The sequence below is a fragment of the Dermochelys coriacea genome, chromosome 2 (assembly GCF_009764565.3).
Source record: "Dermochelys coriacea isolate rDerCor1 chromosome 2, rDerCor1.pri.v4, whole genome shotgun sequence".
Lineage (NCBI taxonomy): Eukaryota > Metazoa > Chordata > Testudines > Dermochelyidae > Dermochelys > Dermochelys coriacea.
Genome location: NC_050069.1, coordinates 90,953,017 through 90,962,169, shown reverse-complemented (window position 1 = coordinate 90,962,169; position 9,153 = coordinate 90,953,017). Strand labels below are relative to the sequence as shown.

Genomic DNA, 9,153 nt, shown 5'->3' with positions numbered 1-9,153 from the left:
GGGGGAGGAAAAAGAGCGCATGCGCAATGTATAGCGGCGGAGGAAGTGGTGTTCGACGTGGCCAGAGTTCAGCCTGAAGACTACAGATCCCAGCATGCAATACTCTGCAAGCTGTGGGAGCATTGCATGCTAGGAATAGTAGTCTTCAAGGGCCACATCAGTGCACAACGGGAGGGTAAAGAGTCCTGTGGCACCCTATAGACTAACAGACGTATGGGAGCATAAGCTTTCGGGGGTGAATATCCACTTCGTCGGATGCATGTAGCAGAAATTTCCAGAGGCAGGTATAAATATGCAAGCAAGAATCAGGCTGGGGATAACAAGGTTAGTTCCATCAGGGAGGATGAGACCTTCTTCTAGCAGTTGAGGTGTGAACACTAAGGGAGGAGAAACTGCTTTTGTGGTTGGCTAGCCATTGAGAGTCTTTACTTAATCCTGCGCTGACGGTGGCAAATTTGCAAATGAACTGAAGCTCAGCAAAAAGAACAGGAGTACTTGTGGCACCTAAGAGACTAACAAATGCTCAAATAAATGTGTTAGTCTGTAAGGTGCCACAAGTACTCCTGTTCTTTTTGCCGATACAGAATAACAGGGCTGCTACTCTGAAGCTCAGCAGTTTCTCTTTGAAATCTGGTCCTGAAGTTTTTTTGCTGCCTTTAAATCTGCTTTGTGTGTCCAGGGAGGTTGAAGTGTTCTCCTACAGTGGAGGGTAGTTGAAATTGGCTTCTCCTTTATGCGAACGATGCCTGGGAAGAGGGGGAGATCCGTCCTCTGCTGAAAGTAGCACTGGATGGAGCAGGTGGAGTGTCTGCCTTAGGAAAAGGTCCGTGCAAAGGAAAATAAGCTCACATTGCTATAGACACATGCAAACTGGAGCTCTGGCTTTTTAATGGTCCAGTGTAGGCTCGTCGGTCCTCAGCTGGACTGTCCCAGTGTTAGGGTGTAAGAATAGCATGGTCTCATCCAAAGAGTGTCCAATATCCATAGTTGATACAAGCAGCAGTTTAATTGTTGGTAGAAAGCAGGGCAATTCACCCCACTTCTCCTAGACAGAAAACATATTTTTCCCTTTCACTATCACTAATCCACCAAAGCTCAACACATACTGTAATCTGTGCAGAGGAGACAACTAGCCCCTCAAAATTCCAATCAGCTCAGAATTTTTCCATTGCCTTCCCTGCTCTCCTTTCTAAGGTTTGCATTTGATACTTGTACTTAAAAACAATACTCTCAGTGGATAACAAGACATAGGATAACATTATTTACTAACATTATAGAAAAAAATAAGTTTTAAACAAAATATTATTAAAATAACATGAACACCCATAATCCATTCACACCCTCCCAAACCAGATGAGGACTGTACTGAATTTATTTACAGTAATACAGCTCAAGTTGTCTCTTGATCAATATCTATTAAGAGTTTTCCACTTTTTCCTAATATTTTTCCAGTGTATGTTTTTCCCCCTCAGTTCTAGTTACACACAGACTGGTCGGTGAACATAGCTTCTCTGTCATGTATTTTATTGTTCTCTTCTTTACATGGATACTTACTCTTTTACATTCCCTCCTTCCCCTTTATTCGTCTTTGTATTCACTAATCCACCAAAGCTCAATACATACTGTAAAATGTCCAGAGGAGACAACTAGCCCCTCAAAATTCCAATCAGCTCAGAATTTTTGTCATGTCATTGCCTTCCTGACTGAGAGGAATACCCTGATGGCCTCCCAATTAGTCAGATTTGTCCCTGTTTGCAGAACTCCAAAGGCCTAATTTTCTAAGGACCAAGAGTTGAGGAACAATTGTAAAATTTCAACTGCCACAGACTGTTCCATTCCCACCATTCCATCCTTTCTCCTTTTGAAGGGGTACAAAATAACACACATTCAAAGTAATAGTAAGTAAGTAAGATTCAGAAGAAATAAATACCTTCCATTTTCAAGTTCTTAGACACAAATCATCAAAACAAAACACTGAGGGGAAGAAAGGCTGGGATTATGTCCTGTTGATGTCTCTCCTTAATATGGCTACAGATTATACACATTTGCAATCATGGTTTCCACCACTGACACCTTGTTATATGTGGCTGCATCTGAGATAGATGTAGTATTTGTTGATGTGTGAATATGATTTTTTTTTTCATTCCCACCATCATCATGCTAAGAGGGAGTGAATGGATTGTGCATGGGTAGGAGATTTAGCAAAGCAAGCAGAGATGAGTTATGTGGTTCTTGTAGGGTTCCCTAATCTTGTAGTAATAGCAAAATTGGTACAAAAAGTGTGGATGGATTAATGGAATTATGTAAGAACCTTTACTTGTTAATGTTCTCTCTTTTGTTCAAATACAAAATTCAAATCTCTGGGGCCTTGCTGACCTGCTGTTATTTGTTGTCTTCTGAAATATAAAGTTATGCCTGGGGTAAATATGATTTACAATGTACTATTGCTGTAATTTACTTGGTTGCTTATGAGCTCACAGTGCAGTTTTAGGCTGCCTTGCTGTATTGTAAATCAAAGATAAATCTTAAGTCCACGATATTACTGTAGATTTATAACATTATTAAAAAAAATTATTTACCAGTATACAAAAATGGTTTGTTATATATCCTGGAGATTTTTTTCAACCACTATGTATTTATTTTTATAATAGTGGCACTGTATAAACATACAACATAATTCTAAAATTTAACTGGCAAAAAAAAAACAAAAAAAATACACACCTGGGAAATAATTAGTAAGGTAACAGATAAAAGGGTTCTGTCAAATAGCATGGGTCTAAAATTCAATGTAACTTAATATTTCTGATATTTGGGACCTCCTCCTGCTCTCGTTAAAGACAAAAGTAGTTCTTTCACTGACTTCAGTTGGGCCCCCTTTTTAATCCATTAGTTTGGTGCTAATTTTTGCTTAAAGTATGAAAGAGGTTTTCATGAAGGAATCAGGCAATAACATTTTTATTGCTTCCATCTACTGGTTCTAAAGCAACAGTTAATGAATCAACCCTATTCCACTAACCCGACATTAATTTCCACTGTGCTGAAATCCATTAGAAAGTCAGGAATACATCCATGTTTGTCAAATGAAAAAAGGAGAAAGTTGTTGAGGTCATACATTGTTAGCCAAATGTTCAGAAACTGACGCTTTTATTGCACGCTTTATGGATGGAAATAGACAATTGACTCTTGAGTATGTAATTTACTAACTGTGCACCACTTCCCTATATGGGATGGACTATCACAGGGATTGGCAACCTTTGGCACGCGGCCCACCAGGGTACACCCCCTGGCAGGCTGGGCCAGTTTGTTTACCTGCAGCGTCCACAGATTCGGCCAGTTGCAGTTCTCACTGGCTGCGGTTCACCGCTCCAGGCCAATGGGGGCTGCGGGAAGCGGTGCAGGCCGAGGGATGTGCTGGCTGCCGCTTCTCGCAGCCACCATCAGCCTGGAGCAACGAATCGTGACCAGTGAGAGCTGCGATCGGCCGAACCTGCAGAGCGGCAGGTAAACAAACCGTCCTGGCCCACAAGGGGGCTTACCCTCGCGGACCGTGGGCCAAAGGTTGCCAATCCCTGGATTATCAGATCACATTAAATATTTATCGGTAGTCACAAAGAGGATCTAAGTCTTTCAATACCACTTTTAATTGCTGGAGATTCTCATTTAGTTCCGATGGCAGAAACCATAGGTTTTACCGTAGGAATTTTTGCATTCTCTTCTTTCTAAAGAGGATATCGTCATGGGCCCAATGCAGCCTTCCTGCATATGGGTGCAACTCCCATTGACATCAATCTTCAAAACTGCCAGCTACCATTGGCACAATTAAGCCCTTCATTTTTAGTTTGGATTTAAATGGTGAAAAAAATGTCAGTAGTATCTCATAAACCTGCGAGGCAGGATAGTCATTGCTGCCAATTTTTGCACAGCACCATGAGGAACATTTCATGCAAAGTTATTTAATAAGATAATTTGCATATGGCCATTTGAGTTTATGGTCTACACATCCTTCCTCCCAGTAGTTGCTCCATAAGACATGAAGCTGCACAAACACTAGTAAGTGGGTGTGTGCTGAAGGGAGTTTGAGGGTAGTTGGCATCTTGGTGGGGGATAGATGGGTGAGTGGGTGCTGTAGTAGATAGAGGTACAAGGCTACCTGTGAGTAGTAGAGTGCCTGGGATAGCTGTGTGGTGAGTATTTGCTGGTTACTAGGGGTTGTTGTAGGATGGATGCTGGATCATCTGTGGCTGCTGGGGTGCTCAGAGTATTTAGGTGTAGCTGAAGGGCTATTAGAGCTGCTGGGGTAGGTGGGGGTGGTGAGTTCTGGGGCTGCTGGTATAACTAGTATAAGGGACGAAGGTGTAAGCAGTCTGGCCTAATGGTCACATCTAGGCTGAAGTCTGCCTCCCAGGGATGACAGTCACCCAGCAGGAGTTGGAGGAATCACAAGGGCCAGGTTCCATAAACAAGGGTCAGGGTAAAACTCAGGCCCGGATCAGAGACTGGAGGTCAGGAGGCAGGAATCAGAATCAGGCTGGAGTTGGAGACTGGACATTTTTTTTTTTAAATTACAAATCAACTTTTATTAAAGTAGATGACAGGCATTTAGGCATCAGCAATAGTAACTTCAACTTCTACACCTGGTTCAATACTGATAGAAGTAATCTGCTTAACAATCTCAGAGGGACGGTGTAAGTCAATGAGACACTTGTGGATACGCATCTGGAAACGATCCCAGGTCTTAGAATCTTCACCACAAGGTGTTTTCCTAGTAGTGATTCACAGAGTCTAAGTAGGCCTGCGAACAGGTCCCTTCACTTTTAGATTCTTTTCTTTGGCACCTCTGCTCAAGTCAGCACAGACCTTCTCCAGGGACTTTACATTGCAACTCGTCAAGGTAATTCTAATTCGGTGAATTGCTAAACCTTTCCTGTTCCACAGGTGCTTTGCCACTATCTTTAAATGCCATGGCTGCACAGAGTCCTCCTGACTGACTTATTCCCGGGCGGGGGCAGCGCGGCCCAGGGAACAGCGGTGAGTCAGGAGCAGGGCGAGGAGCAGCGGCTGCGTCGTCGTCACTCACATCAGAGGCAGAAATCAGGCTCAGAGACAGGTTGAGGCCAGAGATCAGGAGACAAGGCAAGCCAAAGTCTGTGTGGTTTCTCAGACAACTTTCTGGGCCAACACCTGGGGTTAATTTAGGCACTTGGCCAATTAGAGGACCTCAGGATACTGTCACCCTGGGTCTCTTGGGCAATACATCCTGCTGTGCCAACTCTCCATGGTGTTCCCTGGCTATGCCTTTGCATGAACTCCCAGTGGCACTTGTGGGAACAGAGGCAGCAGGCTTGTATAAGTTTTGGTGCTGTCCAGAATGGGTCCAAGCCGCCCTCCTCCCTGATACACACACACACCCCTACTTTGTAAGCCAATATATATTTTTTAAAATAATGTAAAAATGGACTGGAAACAATAAGTGTTTAACAGTTTCCCTATATTGCACAATGTGGGGTGGGATGGATGAGGGCTCTGGCTGGGGGTGCGGGCTCTGCAGTGGGGTTGAGGATGAGGGGTTTAGGGTGTAGGAGGGGGCTCAGGACTAGGACAGAGGGTTGGGGTGTGGGGGGATGAGGGCTCTGGCTGGGGCTAGGGCAGAGGGTTGGGGTGCGGGCTGCAGGGTGGGGCCAGGGATGAGGATTTCACGGTGCAGGAGGGGGCTGAGGGCTCTGGCTGGGGGCGAGGGCTCTGGCGTAGGGCAGGGTTGGGGATGAGGAGTTTGGGGTGCAGGCAGGCTGCCCGGGGGCTGGGACCAGACAGGAGGACTCCACAGTCCCCCCATCCCTCTCCCTTGCTGGCAGCAGCGAGCTCCGGGGGAGGAGCCCCTTTCCCCCCCGGCAGCACACTCACTTGGCACCATTACTGCACGTGCTCCTAGGGGCTGGGCCCCTCTCAGGTCAAGGAAGCCCCCTCGCCTCCCCTGTGGTGGGTGCCAGGGGAAGGGAGGGCGGCCAGTCATGTGCTCGCCTTCTTCCCTCCTCCCTCCGCAGGTGCAGCAGCCACCTCAGCCTGCCACCAGCGCCGCTCTTGTGTTGTAGGCAGCAGCGGCCGCTGGCGGTGGCAAGGGAGTGCAGTGCAGAGCAGCAGGGCAGCCACCCCCTTGAGGCAGGGATGCTTTGGGACCTGGGATAGGCATGCGGGGGCTGCAGGCAGGGGCCGGGGGACGCTCCGGGGGAGGTGCGGGGGTGGCAGACAGGGCCAGGGGAGAGACCTGGCTTTGAACATTGGTGAAGCCAGGCCCCTGGGCCCTGAATATTCATGGGGCCCGGGCACCACGGCCCACACAACTCACCGCCTCTGTGTGGGAATAGCAAAAGTCCTATGCTCTGCAGACACAGGTTTTAGTCCCTGGGCTCTTACAACTAGGGAGTGAGGGCTCAGGTATGGGAATGTGCAATAGGGCTGTCAACTGCATAAGTATTACACAAGATTTATGATACTTGGCACCCTGCACTGTGTTCTAAGGAGAACATGCTAAATAGGTGAAGAAATAGCCATGCACTGTGGCCCATTAAAGTAATAATGAGACAAGCAGACCAGTATCAAAATAACTCTATTGGCAACTGAGAGTCAAAGACCTTGTCTTTACTAGCTTTTTTCTTAAAATTTCTCACTTTGTTACTACTGGTTTAGTTCCACTACGGCTGTAGCAATGGTGGCCAACAGTATTTTAACCACCATGTCAAGCTCTGAATAGTGTTAGATACAAGGGTTAAAATTACTGGTAGTTGCTTTATCAGCAAATTTTAAGGAAATAAGTCTAGGGTGGACACAGCCTAAAGGGTGACCAGCTCGAAGTTCTCAGCTCAAACAGATAGTGTGGATCAACCTTCTGAAGACCTTTATAAATTAAGAGGAGCAACTTGAGAGTAATGCTGAATCTGATAGGCAGCTAGCATAACAGAACTAAAACTGGAGTTCAGTTTCCACCCTTTTAATCTGCGCAGAGACAAGCAGTTTGCTAGACTAGTCTCTGGCCAAACCCTTACATTTCTAACAATGAATAAAAGCAGGATTATAGAGCAACCAAAAGACAAAGTAAAATAAGTAGGTGATTGAAGCTGGTATCCAGATCAGACAAAGTCATGGACAAGGACTCTACAGTGCTAGGTGCTGTCCAAACATAATATATCAAATTTGTTATGAAAATTAACAAATAAAACTGTGTTTTTTCTAAGTGGCAACCTTGAAAACTCACACTGGGGTCTGGAAGTCAAGCTGCAAATTTCCTTCTCCGACATCTAATAATCTGTAATGTTCATTCTGCCCTTGGTTTCACCTGTGTATTGGGTCACATTCTGCTTTCACGTGTAGTTAGTGCAGCTGAGTTTGATTGTCTTCAAATTACGTCCACAGTCCTCCTTAGTGCTCGAAAGGGTTGCAGAGGTGCAACCAAGTATCTGCGGTGGGCCTGCACATTCCCCAGGGTCTGAGCCACATCGTATTAAAATCAGCGAGTCTTTCCATTGAATTCAATGAGCACTGGATCAGGCCTTATTTGAATGCATAATATGGAGCTGCGGTTGGAGTTCAGTTACCAATTCTGTTGATTGTATTTGAGAATGAGTGGAATCACAACCTCCCTCCCAAAAGTGTGTAGGCTCTGCAGTACTTACAGGAGAAGACAAACAAAAAAGTAAGGCGCCCTTACTTTTGTCACTAAATTAAGCAGAGCTGTGACCTAATATATAAGGGGAGCAGATCCATTGAGTAAAACATACCATTAGTAAAGCAACTTCTCACTACACTTTATGCTGTAGGAAAATTGTGGAAAGCCAGGCCCTGACACCACCTAGGCAAACAAACGCACAGAGGTAGCAGAATGCATACAGAGATAATTTTAAAATAAATATGTATTATCAGCATATGAATGAAATATTAGCCTGTTCTGACAGATCAACTGTTGGCTAAATAACTACTGACCAAGGAAAACCAGTTTCATTCAAGTTTTATACCAACTAATTTAATGATTTTATGAAAAACTGAGTTGTCAGTTGTATCAATAACAGTTATGCTATCTATGGGCCCCAATCCCGCCAACACTTATGTGCATGTTTAATTGTACATGTGAGTAGACCCAATGAAGTCAGTAGGAATAGTCACAGGCATTAAGTTAAACATGCCTATTTGCAGGATCAGAGCCTAAAAAGATATCTCTGCTATTACTCTACACTCAGTAATATTGTAAGCAGTCACTGGCTATTCTGTTGCTGTTGTTGTAACACTGTATACCTCAGGGGAGAGTCCTATAGCCCCTGTATTCCTCATCTATATCTAATTGTGATATTGAACATAAAGCAGGCCAGGGGACTGGACTAGATGACCTCTCAAGGTCCCTTCCAGTTCTGTGATTCTATGATTCTATGTGAGGTATTAGGAGAAAGGTTATGATCTGCTGAAACCCACTGTTCCATATAAATATGTATTCATTAATGTATATGACATTATGATAATGTGTTTTATGGTTGTCACTAAAATATGCTGTGAGTTAGGGAATTGCCCAGATATTAGATCCCCAGAAACAAGGACAAGGGAGCTAACCAATGCCCAGGCAGGGTGTCAAAAAACCGTCAACAGCAATTGTCCTGCAAGGGAGTTACAATTCAATGACTCACTTGCACAAGTCCACACCAGGGAAATTGCTCAACCTTGCCTGGTGACTCAGCAATGCCCACCAGACAAGCCTGGGCTTATGTTCTCCAAACACATGGACTAACGGTATAAAACAGAAGACAGTGAGCCCGTGTTTGGCTTATTTCCTCACCCCCACCTATGCTGCAAGCAACAAGAATGCTCAGAAGACTAAAGACTCCAACAAAGGAGATTGGCCGAGGTTAAGAGACAAACCTATATATTAAGGACTGTAATATCGAGTGGGGTAAGAACATTGCTTGATCTAAATACTGGCTAGTGTGTTAAGGGTTAAGGTTTAGACTGCATGCTTATATTTTATTTTATTTTATTTTGGCAACCCCTCTAAATTTTTGCCTCTCACTTATAATCACTCAAGAAAGGTTTTTGAGCAGTGCAAGATGGCATATTCCTGAGGTACAAGGCTGGGAGCTGGAGGGATTTGGCTGGTGCCTTACTCTTTGTAATTCA

The 9,153-nt window shown here is 44.6% G+C and overlaps 1 pseudogene; it reads right to left on the bottom strand.

The window, feature by feature from the left end:
• Positions 1-4,548: 4,548 nt before the first annotated feature.
• LOC119851540 lies at positions 4,549-5,087 on the bottom strand (annotated as a pseudogene).
• Positions 5,088-9,153: the final 4,066 nt, after the last annotated feature.